The following is a 20260-nucleotide window of genomic DNA, read 5'->3' as shown; positions in this document are numbered from 1 at the left end:
GTTATAGGTCTGTTCAGGCTTTCTATTTCTTCCTGGTTGAGTTGTGGTAGTTTATGTTTCTAGGTATGTGTCCATTTCTTCCAGATTGTCAAATTTGTTGGTGTAGAGTTGCTCATAGTATGTTCTTATAATTGTCTGTATTTCTTTGGTGTTAGTTGTGATCTCTCCTCTTTCATTCATGATTTTATTTATTTGGATCCTTTCTATTTTCTTTTTGGTAAGTCTGGCCAGGGGTTTATCAATTTTATTAATTCTTTCAAAGAACCAGCTCCAAGTTTCGTTGATTTGTTCTATTGTTTTTTTGGTTTCTATTTCATTGATTTCTGCTCTGATCTTTATGATTTCTCTTCTCCTGCTGGGTTTAGGGTTTCTTTCTTGTTCTTTCTCCAGCTCCTTTAGGTTTAGGGTTAGGTTGTGTACCTGAGACCTTGTTTCTTGAGAAAGGCTTGTACTGCTATATATTTTCCTCTCAGGACTGCCTTTGTTGTGTCCCACAGATTTTGAACCATTGTGTATTCATTATCATTTGTTTCCATGATTTTTTCAATTCTTTAATTTCCTGGTTGACCCATTCATTCTTTAGAAGGATGCTGTTTAGTCTCCATGTATTTGGATTCTTTCCAAATTTCCTCTTGTGATTGAGTTCTAGCTTCAGAGCATTGTGGTCTGAAAATATGCAGGGAATGATCCCAAGCTTTTGATACCAGTTGAGACCTGATTTAGGACCGAGGATGTGATCTATTCTGGAGAATGTTCCATGTGCACTAGAGAAGAATGTGTATTCTATTGCTTTGGGATGAAATGATCTGCATATATCTGTGATGTCCATCTGGTCCAGTGTGTCATTTAAGGCCTTTATCTCCTTGTTGATATTTTGCTTGGATGATCTGTCCATTTCAGTGAGGGGAGTGTTAAAGTCCCCTACTATTATTGTATTATTGTTGATGTGTTTCTTTGATTTTGTTATTAATTGGTTTATATAGTTGGCTGCTCCCACGCTGGGGCCACAGACACTTAAAATTGTTAGATCTTCTTGTTGGACAGACCCTTTGAGTATGATATAGTGTCCTTCCTCATCTCTTATTATAGTCTTTGGCTTAAAATCTAATTGATCTGATATAAGGATTGCCAGTCCTGCTTTCTTCTGATGTCCATTCGCATGGTAAATTCTTTTCCACCCCCTCACTTTAAATCTGGAAGTGTCTTTGGGTCTGAAATGAGTTTCTTGTAGGCAACATATAGATGGGTTTTGTCTTTTTATCCATTCTGATACCCTGTGTCATTTGATTGGGGCATTTAGCCCATTAACATTCAGGGTAACTATTGAGAGATATGAATTTAGTGCCATTGTATTGCCTGTAAGGTGACTGTTAGTGTATATTGTCTCTGTTCCTTTCTGATTTACTACTTTTAGGGTCTCTCTTTGCTTAGAGGACCCCTTTCACTATTTCCTGTAGAGCTGGTTTGGTGTTTGCAAATTCTTTCAATTTTTGTTTGTCCTGGAAGCTTTTAATCTCTCCTTTTATTTTCAATGATAGTCTAGCTGGATATAGTATTCTTGGCTGCATGTTTTTCTCATTTAGTGCTCTGAATATATCATGCCAGCTCTTTCTGGCCTGCCAGGTCTCTGTGGATGAGTCTGCTGCCAGTCTAATATTTTACCATTGTATGTTACAGACTTCTTTTCCCGGGCTGCTTTCAGGATTTTCTCTTTGTCACTAAGACTTGTAAATTTTACTATTAGGTGACGGGGTGTGGACCTATTCTTATTGATTTTGAGGGGCATTCTCTGAAACTCCTGAATTTTGATGCTTGTTCCCTTTGCCATATTGGGGAAATTCTCCCCAATAATCCTCTCCAGTATACCTTCTGCTCCCCTCTCTTTTTCTTTTTCTTCTGGAATCCCAATTATCTTAATGTTGTTTTGTCTTATGGTGTCACTTATCTCTGAATTCTCCCCTCGTGGTCCAGTAGCTGTTAGTCCCTCTTTTGCTCAGCTTGGTCTGTCATTTGGTCTTCTATATCGCTAATTCTTTCTTCTGCCCTATTTATCCTAGCAGTGAGTGCCTCCATTGATTGCACCTCATTAATAGCTTTTTTTATTTGAACTTGGTTAGATTTTAGTTCTTTTATTTCTCCAGAAAGGGCTTTTATATATCCCGAGAGGTTTTCTCTAACATCTTCCATGCCTTTTTCAAGCCCGGCTAGAACCTTGAGAATTGTCATTCTGAACTCTAGATCTGACATATCACCAACATCTGTATTGATGATTAGGTCCCTAGCCTTTGGTACTGCCTCTTGTTCTTTTTTATGTGGTGAATTTTTCTGCCTTATCATTTTGTCCAGATAAGAGTATGTGAAGGAGCAAGAAAATACTAAAAGTGTGGCAACAACCCCAAGAAAATATGCTTTAACCAAATCAGAAGAGATCCCAAATCGTAAGGGGGGGAGAAAGGGGATAAAAAGAGGTTCAGAAAGAAAGAAAGAAAAAAGAAAAAAGAAAAAGGGATTAAAAAAAGAAAACAAATGAAGAAAAGTATAAAAAAGAAAAAAATATATATATTAGATAAACTAGTTAAAAAACGTTATAAAAGAAGGGTAAAAGTTTAAAAAATTTTAGCAGAAGAAGAGAAAAAAATGAAAAGAAAAAAAGTTAAATTAACTGCAAGACTTAAGAATCACAGGGAGAAAGCCATGAGTTCCGTGCTTTGCTTTCTCCTCCTCTGGAATTCTGCTTCTCTCCTTGGTATTGAAACTGCACTCCTTGGTAGGTGAACTTGGTCTTGGCTGGATTTCTTATTGATTTTCTGGGGGAGGGGCCTGTTGTAGTGATTCTCAAGTGTCTTTGCCCCAGGCAGAATTGCATGACCTTTACCAGGGGCCGGGCTGAGTAATCCGCTGGGTTTTCTTTCAGGAGCTTTTGTTCCCTGAGCGCTTTCCGTAGAGTTCTGGAGAACAGGAATACAAATGGCAGCCTCTTGGTCTCTGGCCTGGAGGAGCTGAGAGCCCAGGGCCCCACTCCTCAGTGCGCCCTCAGAGAACAGTGCCCAGTAACTCCCATCTGCCTGACCTCTGGCCGCGCTCCTACCTCACCAAGCCTGTGACCGGTTCAAGGTAACTCCGAGCTGGGAGCTCACTGTAAGTTCTGTCTCTGTAGCCCGCTTCCCCATTCCAATACCTGCAAGCTCTGTGACCCTGCAGGACCTGAGGCCACGCTGACCCTGCATGGGCTTCGCCCGGTTTAGCCTCTGGAGCAATGTCCCTCAGCTGAACAGACTTTTAAAAGTCCTGATTTTGTGCTCCGTTGCTCCGCCGCTTGCCGGGAGCTGGCCCCTCCCCCCCAGGGTCTATCTTCCCGTCGCTTTGGATTCACTTCTCCGCCAGTCCTACCTTTTCTGTTTCTAGAATTGCTGTTCTTCTCTTTGATCTTCTGATGAATTTGCAGATGTTTGCAATCTTTAGATAAGCTATCTAGCTGATCTCTTGCTAGCAGAAGTAGTCTCAGCCTGCTACTTCTCCGCCATCTTGACTCCTCCCCTAGGAGGTGTTTTCTAATGGGCAGTCAGGCCAGTTGCCTAAGAAGTCTCCTCCTGTGGCCCTCACTGAGCAGTCACCAGAGAGTGCTTGTTGGTCTTAGCCCACGGAATTGCCCTCATGGACTCTTGGCTCTGTCTCCTCATGAAGGGATATGTGACTTCAGAGCACACAGAGGGACATGGCTGGGGAAACTCCTCCCCAGGTTCCTGGTGGGGATCAGTCTCATGGTCCTTCTGTTCTTCTGCCACGGTTTTCTCCTCTCCTAGAACTTCTGAGATTTGCTCTGTCTTGGACTTCCTGAGGCTTGAATGTGATATGGCTAGGCATATCATAAAGTTCTTTTTGGTACTTATCTTGGATTTGAGTTTCTTGAATATGACTTAGTATCTGTGACTAACCCTGGAAAATCCTTGCCCACTACTCAAGTACTACTTTTCAGGTGAGATGGAAAGTCTATAAAGAAGGCAGAAGTTTGTGTACCGCCCATCCATCAGATGGGTAATGATTTGCAAGCCTTGTTGAAAACAGAGCTGAGTAAATTCCAGAATGACTGTTTTGCTTTCTGCCTGCTTGGAAGCCCAAGGGGATTTCCCTCCAATCCACAGTGGTACTCTGGGGTTCCTGGAAGTAAATCATGAAACTGCTAGAGCCTCCTGAGTTTGGGTTCCCACTCGAGCTCTAATCCTCAACCAGTGGACACCAAGCCTGGATCAACTTGTCAACTCCAGTTTAACATGTTCCTAAAGGTACTGGCTTGGCCCAGGCTTCCCCTGGACTTCTGTTCCTTATAAACTGAAACCTGGTATCCTGTTTGGCCCTCCAGTTCTTGAGGCCATTTAGCCTGTGGGGCTTTCTTCAGATCTAAGTTTTTTCAGTTTGTTCAGTGTCCTCTTGTTACTTTCCTAGAGGAAAATATGACCTCCAAACTCTTCACACATCAGATCCTAACTTAGAGGAAATTTTCTAACCTTCTTATAGGCTTCTGTAACAAAATACCACTGACTGGGTTGCTTAAACAGTGGATCTCTCACAGTTCTGGTGGCTGGGATGTCCAAGGTTAAGGTGCTGGCAAATTCTGCTTGGTAAGGGCTCTTTTCTTGGCTTGAAGATTGTGGCATTCTTGCTGTGACCTCATGTGGTAGAGTGAGCTCTGGTCCCTTCTTCTCCATAGAAGGGAACTAATCCTTGGGAGCTGTACCTACATGACCTAACCTAAAGCTGATTATCTCTCAGAGACCTCATCTCCAAATACTGTCACATTATTGGCGAGGGTTTCAACACATGAACTTGGTGGGGGAGATAGAAACATTGTCTCTACCAGGTAGGCTTTGAAAAAAAATATCTCCTCCCCAAGTAGATGTGTGGCTATTCCCCTCTCCCCAAATATTTTTGTGGTGAGATATATATACTACATAAAATTTGCCAATTGAACCATCTTTCAGTATATAATCAGGGGCCTTAGATTCTCCATGCTTATCAAGCTTTCAAATGAGGGATGTTTGCACATCATTCCACAGAGAAACTAGACAACCATTAAACAATAACTCTCATTGTTTGTGCTTCCCAGCCACTGACAACCTCCAATCTAACTTGTCTATTAAGTGCCTATTCTCATGATTTCCTATAACTTTTAGACCATTCTTTTGTCTTAGAATTTTTTCAAGGTCCATGCTTGTTAGAACAATTTATCCACTTCATTGATTCTTCTGGTTGAACAACCTTGTCTGTATCCTATTTTATCTATTCATCTGGTGTATACCAGGGTTTTCCACATTTTGGCTCTTATGAATACTGTGAATGTTGGTGTATAAGTATCTGCTTGAATCCCTGTTAATTCTTTTGGATGTTTACCTAACAGGAATTCCTAGGTCAGAATGTAATTCCATGCTTAGCATCTTGAACTGCCAAACCATGAACTATTCCTAGAGGTGGTTCTCTGGAAGACTTCTTCCTAAGCTTTTTTTGGAACACCCACACCACACCCAGGTGTTAAAATCACTCCTTGGAGTTTTACACTTGAACAGCACCGAGGAAGGTCCTATCTGCCTTCCAAGTACCTAGATCAAGAAGCCCAACTACCCACTGGGATGGTCCAGATCCTTTATCTCAAGGACACTTAATCACCAACTGTTTAAGAATCAGAAGACCACTAAAAGGTTGATCAGTTCTCTTCCCAAATCGAATAATAACTTGAATATCTGCCCTATTAATTTGTAACTTTAGATTTTTGGAGGTGATGACTCTATCCATTGGCAGAGAATGGAAACCATTTGCAGAGAATGAGAACCATGTTGGATCTCTTCAACAGTATTTCTTTACCTTCTCAGGATAATTTCTGTTCACTAAAACATTTCAAGGTATCCAACCTGTCCAAAGTGACCTGCCCAACCTCCATTAGGCAGCCAATATTAAGCCTTGAGTGGTTTACCATGATGTTTATCTGTGTGATTCTTGAATCTATCTAGGCTTTTTCCGTGATTCCTGTGGGTAGATAAAACTAGTGATTAGGAACAGAAAGTTTAACATTTTCACCCTTTTTAAAAAATTAAGACTTAAGTGCTTCTATCACATTTCTAAAGTCCTTTGTCATCTCTGGTGAGAAATGTTCCAGAAAGCTCTGTGAGCCACTAAGTTGTCTTTGATTAAGTATGATTATATCTTTGGCTTAGTATAATCTTAAGCACCTACAAATAAAGAGAAGTTGGATGTCCCAAGACCTCAATACTCATAAGAAGTAGGCTGGCCGTTCTGTGGGTTATCCTTAAATATAAGTTGTATATATACCCTTATCTGCAGGGATAGTGTGCCTAAGTCAATTGGCCATGTAGAATAGGGAAGGCTTGCAGAGCCTGATAGCTGGCTGTCTTCTAGGACTAAACATGGGACATCCTTACCCCTGCGCCCATGCACCTCAGCACTCAGAATCTCCAAGGAATAATTGCCCCTCTTCAATTTGTATTCACTCTTCCAGGAAACTCCTGCCTCTGAAGTAGGCTTTACTACTGCAGAGAAAGCGATGCAAGTCCTTGTTCTGGTGAGATGAAGCTGTAGGCCAAGATACAAAGGAGAGGATGATTAAACCCTTTGCACTCCTGGAGGAAAGGTGGCAGTGGGGGAGGGGCGGTGGCGGTGGGGCACAGGACTAGAATTTGTTTCAGGTATCCCCTGCTGGTTTGCATTCTGTAGTCAAGTTCCCACATTGCTGGAGGCTGGGCTGTGATGCTGCTTTTGTGGGGTCTGAGTGGGTAAGGTCTATGAGAGCAATCTGCAGGTCAACCAGGATCCTTTCTTCACCAGGATCACTTATGATAAGTCAAGTCTGTTTTTCTGGATTTCTTTTAGTGTGAATTGCAATCAAAGTGTAAACTTATGTAAAACCCTTCTGACTTAAACGTCTAACAAGGACTTTAAGCATCTTTTGTCTATCATAGGCTTTGAAATTTCACTTGTGCCAGGTAGCAGTGAATTTGACAAAATGGATCCCTTAACTGGTTTATTGGGCTATTCAGCTTTATGGTTCATGTTACAGTAAGTTTATTCTATACTAGGTCTTAAGATATAAACTAAACCCATTCCTGGAATACTGATCAGATTTGTCAAGGTTAGTCTTTGAATAGACTATCCCTGCTTGTCTTAGAAAGTGTGTTGCTGTGCCCCCCACCTCTCTGACCCTTTTAATTCTTAATCTCTTGCTGCCAGAAGGGAATGAATCACAGAAACCACTTTATCCTGTTGCATGACCATTTTAAAAGAGAAATGTTTTGAGACCTGAATAGTGAGCACAGTCCAACATGAATGTAGAATGATCTCCTGGACTCTGCATGCTGCTCTTTACCAGATGCTGTCCTGCATCCTCTCTGAGGCAGTCAGTTAATGTAATGGGTGTACTGAAGGCGATCATGGGATGCTGCCTGGACCAAGCAGATGGCCTTATAGCACTTGCTGGTCTAGCAACCATTGAGCATAAAAGCCAACAAAGCATGGTCACCAGGGCTATTCCACCTACAGGTTGGATCAGGGAGAGGACTTCTCCCTAAGTTCTGTTTAGCCGATAGCTGGGTACTCTCATGTCAAAGAACATGCGTTTTCAATAGCTATGAGGGGACAGTAAAGTACCCAAACTGAATGTGCTTTGAGACCGAAAAAATGAATCCAGCTGCTTTATACTGTTGGCAGTTTTGTTCAGGATAATTTGCTGATCGGTGGTCTGAGTAGATGACAATCCAAGGCACATACAGCTATTCTTTGCAAAGTCTGGACTTTAATCTGCAGTTTTTTATAGAGCAAGAGGACCATGCCCTGATCCTATAATGCCACCTGCGCCTGAGTGGGAGAGGGGAAGAAATTAGGTTATCTCTACTGGTTACCTAAACAATTCCAGGGAAGATCAGTAACAAGCCTTCCTAAGTTCTAGTTGGGGCATGCATTAACCTCCATGGGACCTGTAACCTGTAGTTCCAAGGGGGTGGTGTTGGGGGGTGGTCGTTGCATGGACATAAACAAGACGAAGGGCCAAAGATGGAGTTGGTGCTGCCTCAGTACCTTTTGCTCTTGCCCTATTTCCCTCTAGAAAAATCTTTATCCTCCTCATCCTTCGTACCCCACCTTATCCTTACGTATCAAGCTCGTAGAGCTCTCAACCTACGTGATCCCATGCATGTGTGGGGAGCTCTCATGCTGAGCAGGGGAGCCCTGGATTTCCTGATGGGTCCAGGTGCCCCTGTCTACCTCCCAAGCCAGGGGTATGCACTAAGCAGGTAAACTCCTTTCTCAGCAGATGGCTGATTGAGAATATTTAATGATCTTTCTCACATGGCCTCACATACAAATTTGAGAAAATTTATTTCAAATATTAACATAAAGCCCCAGAAGCTTAAGAACCAAATTTAGACATTGAACCTGGCAAAGGCAAGTTGTTCCACAATAATAAAGGATAAGCTGTCAAGCAAATAGCTTAACACGACAGATCATGGTAATCCACGAGGTAGCAGTTAGAACATCTTAATTCAGTTCTAAGCCTGACTCTTGAGTATTCAGGGTATATAGAAACTATAAAGCTGACTTCAAGACTGAATACATAAGCAGCAGTGACCTACAGTGACCCTGACAAAGTCTAAAGCTTTGCTTGAAACACATCTTACATAAAACACTGGTAACATACCCAGTGGTCCACAGCTGTATTTCAATGGCTAGGATCTCAGGATGACCTAGAAGTAGTCTTTCTATACAGAATTCCTCTGTTTTGAGGTAAACTCTTTAAGCTTCTGGTCCAGCTTGCCAGTAAACTGCTTTTTCTTGATTCTGTAGGCCAGGCCTTATGAGAAATCTGAGGGATAAACAACTTTAAGCTCATCTGTGTTTTATTAACAGCTTGAGGGCAACCTAAGTACATTGGAGGTAAGCATAGAAGAAGTTATCTTGACCAATTAAAGGGACATATAAGGACAAGCAGAAGAAGCATTCAAATAGCATCTTACAGAATGGACTGGTCATCTGCATTTAATGACCTCCTGATCTAAGAATATTAGCATTCTCCCCCTTTCAGACTTAGCTACTTCTCTGATCTGGAGACAGAAGGTTCTTTTGAACACGGGTGTGTGTGTGTGTGTCCTTTCATGCACTAAAAGGATACCTGATTCACTGAGAGTCACTAGTGGCTCTACTGGCTCAGACTCAGGAACAGGGTGGGTTTGGGGCCAGGCATGTATATACCTGTGCTCAGAACCACGAAGTACCTCCATCCTTGGTCCTATAGTCACTTGTTGGGAGAGCCAAGCTCCATGAAGCAAAGCAAATGTGTATGTGAAAACCACTGGGAAGTGAAGCTGAGATACTGTAGACTTTTGTGGGGGGGAGGTGGAGAGAAAGGAAAGTTGAGGAGCCAGAGACCTGCTGGGTCTAAAGGGATGAGAGGGCTGGGAAGTCCAAGATGAAGGTGCCAGCAGATCTGCTTCCTGGTGGTGGAGCAATTGATAGGCAGACTGCTGTTATTTCCAGTGTCCTCAAATGGTGGAAAACCAGGGATTTCTGGTCTTCTTCTTAGACACTAATCCCATTGTGGGGGCCCACCCTCATGACCTCACTTAAACCTAATCACCTCCCAGAGTCCCACCTCTTAATGCCAGCATACTAGGGGTTAGAGCATCACATGAGGTTTGGGGGAGGAGGACACATTCAGTGTATAACAGTGTGTCCCTGGATTTTGGACTTCATCTACTCACTGTACTCCTATAGTTTCATGCAGACTGCCCAGTCTGGCTCTCTGGAAAGCAGATCTTGAGGCAAGGCTGTGGGAGCAGGAATTCACTTGGTGGGTGATTCCAGGAAGCATGAGTGAAATGAGGAAAGCAGGAATAAGGAAGGAAGTTGCAAGTAGTGTGGTTATAAGTGAGTTTACTGCGGGGTGGATTCCATCCTGCTGGGAAGCCTCTGGTACACAGTCCATGCAGAGCACACCTGAACAACAACCTCACCAAGCAGGAGGGGGTTCAAAGACTATCCTACCCTGAGGGCAGGACCCTAGGGGCTTTACCTCCCTTCAGGCTTCTAGTTTGCATTTGGGTGCTTTGTTTGTTCTGTTACTAGTCTCCATGTCCAGCATGAGGCTGGAACTCACAACCCTGAGATGAAGTCACATGCATTCTTTTTTGACCAAGCTCAGGTGGTGCCAGAGACTGCTGTTAGGCAGACAGATGCGGACTCTTGAGGTGGGGAAGTTGTGGATGGCTGGTGGTGCCTCTTGAAAGGGCTGGTAGGCTATGGAAGGGGGGGCTTCATAATGTCTGATTCTTCCCACCCATGAGGAATGTTGAGTCCACCATCCCTGCAGCTTCTCTCTGGTTATGCTGAGAAGATGAGGCATGTAGAAGACTGACCTGGGAATAATACCTGTGGAAAGACCAGGGAAGAAGAAGCAGGATTATGCAGAGGGAGAGGTCAGACCATAATGTGAACGTGATGGTCTCTGCTAGCCCAGCAACCTGTGACAGAGACCAGTTTAAAAAATACCACATAGGACTGGAATGCTTAAGCATACCCAGTAGTTGTCTCCACCCTAGGAGCATAGAGCTAACAGCTGGAGGTGGTTAGGTAACTGGCAGCGCCTTTTGTGATGGGGAAGCTGTCTGGTACATCTGAGTCTACCAGTGGTAGGTAGCTACAGTTCCCTGATCTTTATTGCTGAGCTGGTCTTTAAGGACTATCTATATAAAATGTAACTGCTCTTTCTTCTAGCCTTAATCCTACAGTCCTTCTCTGGTGGCCAGTACTTCCATTGTTAAGCTTTTTTGGTGTGTGAGCAAAATCTACATTAAGAGGTCTGAACCCCTGGTAACTTTATCAGGCCATGTTTACTATACTTGCCTAATTATTTTTAACATTGGGAATGGGAGCACCAAGAAGTGCCCCAGTGAATCACCTGGGTTCTGTATGCTTTTCCACTTTCATGTGGCAGAAAATCTTGCTGGGCTACTGGCAAAAGGACTCCAGTCCCTTGTTTTAGGTGACTTACAGGCTTTTCTGCAGTAAGTTAGGTATTCTGAAAGTGCTTGTGCAGGCACCTCTAAGGGCTGAGTGTGGAAGTACCTGGGAATGGAATGTAAATTTATATCCACAATAGTTATCAATCACAATAGGATGGATGCTTCTTTCTCAAGGGTGAAAGTATCCAATATAATCACCTTGCCAATAAGATGCTAGATGACACAATATGGAGTGTTTTATATCTGCTGCTGCTGCTGACAGGTCAACTTTAAAACAGTGGCAATGGCTAGATGGACCTTAATGAGAGGAAGACCAAGGTGTTGGACACAAAAAGAGTGGGTAGCCCCTTTCTCTAAGCATTGGATGACTGAACACAGAAGCTGGCTGACTTCTAGACAAGGACCTGCTGTCCACTTGACTGAGTGGGTTGTCCATGGCAAATGCTTTGGTAGACATGGTCTCTTGATGCAAAAATCCTCAGGCTTTGTGCCTATCCCCATGGGTACCTCCTGCATGCCTTTTCCCAAACTTCCTCTCTTCTCATCTTCTTCCAGGACCCTGTTCTCAGGGCCAGCAGACCCATTTGCTAATATGTAGGATTCTGAATACTTGTCTTAGACCCCTTATTTTATTTTTTAATTTAAATTCAAGTAACATATAATGTATTTGTTTCAAGGTTACAGGTCTGTGATTCATCAGTCTTATAGAATACCCAGTGCTTACACATATAACACATACAACACATACCCTTCCTAAAGTCCACCAGCCAGTTACCCCATCCCTCTACTCCCTGTCCCCTCCAGCAACCTTGTTTGTTTGATAAAAGTCTCTTATGGGTTGTCTTCCTTTCTGGTTTCATCTTTTTTCATTTTTTCCTCTCTTCCCCTATGATCCTCTGCCTTGTTTCTTAAATTCCACATATCTGTGAGATCGTGTGATATTGTCTTTGACTTATTTTGCTTAGCATAATACTCTAGTTCTATCCACATTATTGCAAACAGGAAGATTTCATTTTTTGATGGCTGTATAATATTTCATTGTGTGTGTATACACACACACACACACACACACACACACACACGCTCTGACACACACACACCACCTTTATCTACTCATTTCTTGATGGACATCTGGACACTTTCTATAGCTTAACAGTTAAGGACATTGCTGCTATAAACATTAGGGTGCAGGTGCCCCTTTGGACTACTACATTTGTATCTTTGGGGTAAATACCCAGTAGTGTAATTGCTGGGTCATAAGATAGCTCTACTTCCAACTCTTGAGGAACCTCCATACTGTTTTCTAGAGTGGCTGTACCAGCTTGCATTCCCACCAACAGTGTAGGAGAGTTCCCCTTTCTCCACATCCTTACCAACATGTTTCCTAATTTGTTCATCTTAACTATTCTGACCAGTGTGAGGTGGTATCTCATTGTGGTTTTGATTTGTAGTTCCCTGATGCCAAGTGATGCACATTTTTGGATTATTTTTTGGGTGTTGAGTATAAGTTCTTTATAGATCTTGAATACTAGGCCTTTATCTGATGTTATGTGCAAATATTTTCTCCCATTCTGTAAGTCGTCTTTTTGTTTTGTCAATTGTTTCCTGTGCAAAAGCTTTTTATCTTGAGTCCCCCATTAGCTCATTTTTGCTTTAGTTTCCCTTGCCTTTGGAGATGTCTAGCAAGAAGTTGCTGTGACTGAGGTCAAAGAGTTTTCTGCCTGGTTCTTCAGGATTGATGGATTTGTCTTGCATTTAGGATTTTCATCCATTCTGAGTATTTTTGTGTATAGTGTAAGAAAATGGTACAGTTTCATTCTTCACATGGCTGTCCAATCTTCCTGCCATCATTTGTTGAAGACACTTTTTTTCCATTGGATATTCTTTCCTGCTATGTCAAAGATTAGTTGACCATAGAGTTGGGGGTCCATTTCTGAGCTATCTATTTTGTTCCATTGATCCATGTATCCATTTTTGTGCCAGTACCATACTGTCTTGATGATTATAGCTTTGTAATACAGCTTGAAATCTGGAATTGTGATGCCACCAGCTTTGTTTTATTTCGTCTTCCAAAATTCCTTTGGCTATTCAGGGCCTTTTCTGGTTCCATACAAATTTTAGGATTATTTGTTCCAGCTCTGTGAAAAAAGTTGATGGTATTTTGATAGGGATTGCATTGAATGTGTAAATTGCTCTAGGTAGCATAGACCTTTTTTTTTTTTTTTTAAGATTTTTTTTTTATTTATCTGACATAGATCACAAGTAGGCAGAGAGGCAAGCAGAGAGAGGAGGAAGCAGGCACCCTGCAGAGCAGAGAGCCCTATGTGGGGCTCGATCCCAGGACCCCGGGATCATGACCCAAGCCGAAGGCAGAGGCCCAACCCACTGAGCCACCCAGGTGCCCCGGTAGCATAGACCTTTTAACAATATTCTTCCAGTCCATGAATATGGAACTTTTTTCCATATCTTTATGTCTTCCTCAATTTCTTTCAGGAGTATTCTATAGTTTTCTGAGGACAGATCCTTTGTCTCTATGGATAGTTTTATTTCTAGGTATCTTATGTGTTTGGGTGAAATTGTAAATAGAATCAACTTCATATTTTCTCTTCTGTCTCACTGGTGTGCCCAAATGCAACTGATTTCTGTGCATTGATTTTTACATCCTGCTGCTTTGCTGAATTCCTTTATTAGTTCTAGCAATTTTGGGGTGGAGTCTTTTGGGTTTTCCACATAGAGTATCCTGACATCTGCAAAGAGTGAGAGTTTGTCTTCTTTGCCAATTCAGAGGACTTTTATTTCTTTTTTTTGTTGTTGTCTGATTGCTGAGGCTAGGACTTCTAGTACTAACTTGAACAGCAGTGGTGAGGGTGGACATTCCTGTTGTGTTCCTTACTTTAGATGAAAAGCTCTGTTTTTCCTCATTGAGAATGATATTTGCTGTGGGGTTTTTAATAGGTGGCTTTAATGATATTGAAGTATACCTTCTATCTCTACAATGTGAAGATTTTTGATCAAGAAGGAATGCTGTATTTTGTCAAATGATTTTTTAATATCTATTGAGAGGATCATATGTTTCTTATCCTTCTATTTAAGTAGCATATCACATTGATTTGTGGATGTTGAACCATCCTTGCAGCTCAGGAATAAATCCCACTTGGTTGTGGTGAATAAACGTTTTAATGTACTGTTGGATCGTATTGACTAATATTTTTGTGAACATTTTTGCATACATTTCATTGGGGATATTCATCTATAATTCTTTTTGGTGGGCTCTTTATCTGGTTTTGGGATCAAGGTAATGTTGGCCTCATAGAGTTTTGAAGTTTTCCTTCCATTTTTATTTTATTATGTTAGCCACTGTATAGCACATAATTAGTTTTTGATGTAGTGTTCAATGTTTCATTAGTTAAGTGTAATACCCAGTGCTCATTGCTCCATTTCTATTTTTTTTGGAACAGCTTCAAAATAGATATTTCTTCTTTAAATATTTGCTAGAATTCCCCTGGGAAGCCATCTGGCCCTGGGCTCTTGTTTGTTGGGAGATTTTGATTACTACATCAATTTTCTTGTTGGTTATGGGTCTGTTCAGGTTTCCTGTTTCTTCCTGATTCAGTTTTGGTAGTTCATACATCTTTAGGAATACATCTGTTTCTTCCAGATTGTCTAATTTGTTGGCATAGAGTTTTTTGTAATATGTTCTTAGAATTCTATTTCTTCAGTGTTTGTGACTTCTCTTATTCATGATTTTATTTGGTCCTTTCTCTCCCCCCCCTCTTTTTTTTTTTTTTTTTTTTGATATGTCTGGCCAGAGGTTTATCAATCTTGCTCATTCTTTTCAAGAACCAGCTCCTAGTTTTGTTGATGTGTTCTACTGTTCTTTTGGTTTCTATTTCACTGATTTGTGCTCCAATATTTTCCTGTTGGGTTTAGGCTTTATTTGTTCTTTTTCCAGCACCCTTAGGTGTATAGTTGGGTATTTGAGAACTTGGTTTTTTGAGAAAGTCTTGTAGTGGTATATATTTTCCTCTTAGGACCTTTGCTGCATCCCATAGGTTTTTTTTTTTTTTCAGATTTTATTTATTTATTGGACAGACAGAGATCACAAGTAGGCGGAGAGAGAGAAAGAGAGAGAGAGAGGAGGAAGCAGGCTCCCTGCTGAGCAGAGAGCCTGATGTGGGGCTCCATCCCAGGACCCGGAGATCATGACCTGAGCCAAAGGCAGACGCTTTAATTCACTGAGCCACCCAGGCACCCGCATCCCAAAGGTTTTGAATAGTTTTCATTTCCATTTGTTTCCATGAGTTTTTTATTCTTTTTTTTTTTTTTTAAAGATTTTATTTATTTGTCAGAGAAAGCGAGTGAGAGCGAGCACAGGCAGACAGAGTGGAAGGCAGAGTCAGACGGAGAAGCAGGCTCCCTGTGGAGCAAGGAGTCCGATATGGGACTCGATCCCAGGACGCTGGGATCATGACCTGAGCTGAAGGCAGCTGCTTAACAAACTGAGCCACCCAGGCGTCCCCCATGAGTTTTTTATTCTTTAATTTCCTGGTTGACCCACTGACTCTTTAATGGGATGATCTTTAGCTTCCATGTATTTGAATTCTTTCCAAATTTTCTCTTGTGATTGAGTTCCAGTTTCAAAGCATTATTGTCTAAAAATATGCAGAAAATGATCCAGGTTGAGATCTGATTTGCGATCCAGGATGTGATCTATTCTGGAGAATGTTCCATGTGCACTAGAGAAGAATTTGTATTCTGTTGCTTTTGGGTGGAATGTTCTGAATGTATCTGAAGTCCATCTGGTCTGGTGTGTCATTCAAAGCCTGTATTTCCTTACTGATCTTCCACTTAGATGATTGTTCTGTCCATTGCAGTGGGGGTGGTGGTGGTGGTTTGAAGTCCCCTACTGTTATATTATCCATGTGTTTCTTTGATTTTGTTATTAATTGGCTTATAACTGGCTGCTTCCACATTAGGGGCATAAATATAATTGTTAGATCTTTTTGTTGGGTAGACTCTTTACTTATGATAGTGTCCTTCTTCCTCTCTTTTTACAGTCTTTTGTTTAAAATCTAATTTGTTTGATATAAGGATAGCCTCCCCAGCTTTCTTTTGATGTTCACTAGCATTATAAATGGTTTTCCACCCTCTCATTTTAAATCTGGAGGTGACTTCAGGTCAAAAATGAGTATCTTTTTTTTTTTTTCAAATATATTTTGAATATATATATATATTTTTAATTTATTTATTTTCAGCATAACAGTATCATTATTTTTTTCACCACACCCAGTGCTCCACGCAATCCGTGCCCTCTATAATACCTACCACCTGGTACTCCGACATCCCACACCCCCCCCCTCGCCACTTCAAACCCCTCAGATTGTTTTTCAGAGTCCATAGTCTCTCATGATTCACCTCCCCTTCCAATTTACCCCAAGCCCCTTCTCTCTAACTCCCCACGTCCTCCATGCTTTTTGTTATGCTCCACAAAGAAGTGAAACCAAATTATAATTGACTCTCTCTGCTTGACTTATTTCACTCAGCATAATCTCTTCCTGTCCTGTCCATGTTGCTACAAAAGTTGGTTATTCGTCCTTTTTTTTTAAAGATTTTATTTATTTATTTGACAGAGATCACAAGTAGATGGAGAGAGAGGCAGGCAGAGAGAGAGAGAGGGAAGCAGGCTCCATACTGAGCAGAGAGCCCGATGCGGGACTTGATCCCAGGACCCTGAGATCATGACCTGAGCTGAAGGCAGTGGCTTAACCCACTGAGCCACCCACGCGCCCCCCCCCCTTTTTTTTTTTCCTGGTATTTGTCCTTTCTGATGGAGGCATAGTACTCCATAGTGTATCACCTTACACCAGTTAGAATGGCCAAAATTAACAAGACAGGAAACAACATGTCTTGGTGGAGATGTGGAGAAGGGGGAACCCTCTTACACTGTTGGTGGGAATGCAAGTTGGTGCAGCCTCTTTGGAGAACAGTGTGGAGATTCCTCAAGAAATTAAAAATAGAACTTCCCTATGACCCTGCCATTGCACTCCTGGGTATTAACCCCAAAGATACAGATGTCGTGAAAAGAAGGGCCATCTGTACCCCAATGTTTATAGCAGCAATGGCCATGGTCTCCAAACTATGGAAAGAACCAAGATGCCCTTCAATGGATGAATGGATAAAATGAGTATCTTTTAGACAGCATATTGATGGTCTTGGTTGTTTTAATCCAATCTTATATCCTGTGTCTTTTGATTGCAGTGATTAGCCCAAGTGACTGTTACTATATATTGTCTCTTTCTTATCTGTCACTTATCTGTTACCTCTCTACTTAGAGGATGCCTTTTTTTTTTTTAAGATTTTATTTATTTATTTGACAGAGAGAGATCACAAGTAGGCAGAGAGGCAGGCAGAGAGAGAGGAGGAAGCAGGCTCCCCGCTGAGCAGAGAGCCCGACGCGGGACTTGATCCCGGGACCCCGAGATCATGACCCGAGCCGAAGGCAGCGGCTTAACCCACTGAGCCACTCAGGCGCCCGAGGATGCCTTTTAATATTTGTTGTAGGGCAGGTTTGGTGATCAAAATCTTTTAAGGGTTTTTTTTTTTTTTTTTTTTTAAGTGCTGGAAGCTTTCATCTCTATTTTGAATGACCTCCTAACTAGATAAAGTATTCTTGGCTGTATATTTTCCTCATTTAGCACCCTGAATATATCCTGCCAGTCTTTTCTGGCCTGTCAGGTCTCTGTGGATAAGTCTTCTGCCAATCTAATGTTTCTACCTTTGTAGGTTACAGACTTCTTGTCTTTGAGCTGCTTTCAGGATTTTTTTTGTCTTTGAGATGTATAAATTTCACTATTATTTTTTGGGGTGTTTTAGACCCCTTATTTTATACAAAAGACGACCAAAGGCATTGATTGAGCTTCTGTCTATTTGGAGTATTTTCCCTCTAAACTGTTTTTAGGGCACCTTCTAAGGAGTCTTAATTTATAATAGTACTTTTATAATCTCTTATTATATATTGAACAAATCTATGAAACAAGGCTTTAATTTTTCATCCTTGTCCTAGGAATCTCCCAATGAGTCAATAAGTATGAACTGAGAGGTAATAGAAACAGGAGGTAGGGGAAGATGGGTCTGAGCAATTCATTCTTATAACTTAAATCTGACCTTAAGTTTGCTTGGTTCTCCCCATAAGTATACTACTTCCTGCATAAAAATAGTGACCACTTCACCTTATGACTTTGAGTCTTACTGCATCCAGTTATAATGGGAAGTGCTAAACAGTTAATTGATGTTTATGGTTAGGGGTTCTGTCTCTACTAAGGCCTAGTAATCTGGTTGGGACCAATTTCCAGATTGTTAATTTTCTTCTACCAGCAAATGCATAGACTGATTTTGAAATCTTAAAGGTCTAGTATGTACCTTTTCTGTTGAGTCCTATATAGACCTCACATACTTTTCTACCATGGGTATGCCTAACATACTCATGTGACCTGTTAAGTTACATACTTAAGGGCAAGGCCATAGGTACTATAACCTAGACCGGCTGCAGAGACATCTTTGATCTAAGTTCTACTTAAAACTTGGCCTTTGGAGGCTAGTAGAAAATGTTTCCAAGTGTGTCATGTGCAGTCTCTACAATCCAAAGAGGCACCAGTTTTGAAGCCACACCTTATAGTAACTTTGAATTTGCAAGTTGGAAGTGCTGTCCCTGCATGCCCTAGATGTTCAAAAGCATCACTCATGTGGTAGGGCCCTGAATCCTTGTAAGTTTACCTCTTTCAATCTGGAACAGAGGTGCTTTCCAGAGTATTTGCTATTTCCTAAGTCCAACAGTATAATGCTAGCAGTGAAATAGACTAGTAAGAACTTCTGTGGAAAGTCAGTATAATCAAGATTCCTGCAGCCTATATTATGGTGAAGATAAGGAAAGTTAACATAACTCTAAGATGAGGCTGTGAATGCATACTGCTGACCTTCCTGTGGAAAAAAAACAAACTTTATTCACTTTCACTGAGGATTAAAGAATATATTCTCTAGACCAGTAGCTACATAATAAATGCCAGAAGTGGTATTTTTAATAGTCAAGATACCACATCCTACATAACTGCTATTGTAGGTTAAATACATAGTAGCTGGGGCACCTGGGTGGCTCAGTGGGTTAGGCCTCTGCCTTTGGCTCAGGTCATGATCCTAGGGTCCTGGGATCGAGCCCCACATCGGGCTCTCTGCGCTGCAGGGAGCCTGCTTCCTCCTCTCTCTCTGCCTGCCTCTCTGTCTACTTGTGATCTCTGTCAGATAAATAAAGAAAAAAATTTAAATACACAGTAGCTTACTGTCCTGCTATGGGACTTCAAATGTTAGACTGAAAGAATTTCAAAGACTTCAAGTCAAATGCATGGTTACTTCTTTTCCACACTTAATAGCCAAGTGAATAACTGGCCAATGAAAACTCTTGATATTGGCTAGTTAACTTGAACCAGTAGTCAAAGTGAGTTTTTCTTTGCTGAGAAGCCTTCCTAGTCTGTTCATTGAAGTGAAACAGAGTTGTTCCTTGAGGAACATTCCAGAACCATTGCAATTCTAGAAGACCTGAACCTGTGGAATATCTTGAGATAGGACTTTCTACAGAAGATTCTAGTCATTGCAATGCAACTCTTATCAAAGCTACGATAATCAAAATAGTGTGGTATGGATATAGTGACAGACATCTAGGACAAGGATAAAATGGACATCTCGGAAATCCACAGATGCATAGTAAAAAGATTTTCAACAAGGGTGATGAGAACATTCAATGGGGGAGAGGACATAACTTTCAAGAGGTGTGGTGGAAAAACTGCACATCCACATGCTAAAGACTAAGGCTGGACCCTTAACCCACACCATACACACAAATTATCTCAAAATGGATCAAAAACCTAACCCCAGGAGCCAAAACCATAACTCTTAGAAGAAAGCATGGGGGAAAGCTTCGTGACATTGGATTTCTCCCTTTTGAAAGGAGAATGTCTATCCCAGGCCTATCCCACCATTGTATTCAGAAACACCTAAATTCCTTAGAGTCCGGCCTCAGGATGAATCCTACTTCTGGTCTTACCTAGACTTAATTTTAGATATTTAGAGGCTTTGGAGTTGATACTGGAAAAAGTCAAGACCTTGGGGGCTGCTGAAATGGGATAAATGCACTTTATATCTTGTATATGAGGACATGAATACTGGGGGGCCAGAGGATAGAATGTTATGTA

General features: G+C 41.5%; 1 long non-coding RNA gene across 1 annotated transcript in view; it reads left to right on the top strand.

Annotated features, from left to right (window-relative positions):
• The first annotated feature begins 2913 nt into the window (after positions 1-2913).
• Positions 2914-20260, top strand: part of LOC309862912 — a 49938-nt gene continuing 32591 nt past the window's right edge. Inside the window, exon 1 of the long non-coding RNA XR_014310790.1 lies at positions 2914-3114. This is a non-coding gene — a long non-coding RNA (uncharacterized lncRNA). The remainder of the gene's footprint in view (positions 3115-20260) is intronic.

Source organism: Mustela nivalis (assembly GCF_964662115.1).
Source record: "Mustela nivalis genome assembly, chromosome: 4".
Classification (NCBI taxonomy): Eukaryota; Metazoa; Chordata; class Mammalia; order Carnivora; family Mustelidae; genus Mustela; species Mustela nivalis.
The sequence above is the reverse complement of the archived record's forward strand: the minus strand, read 5'-3'. Positions and strand labels throughout refer to the sequence as shown.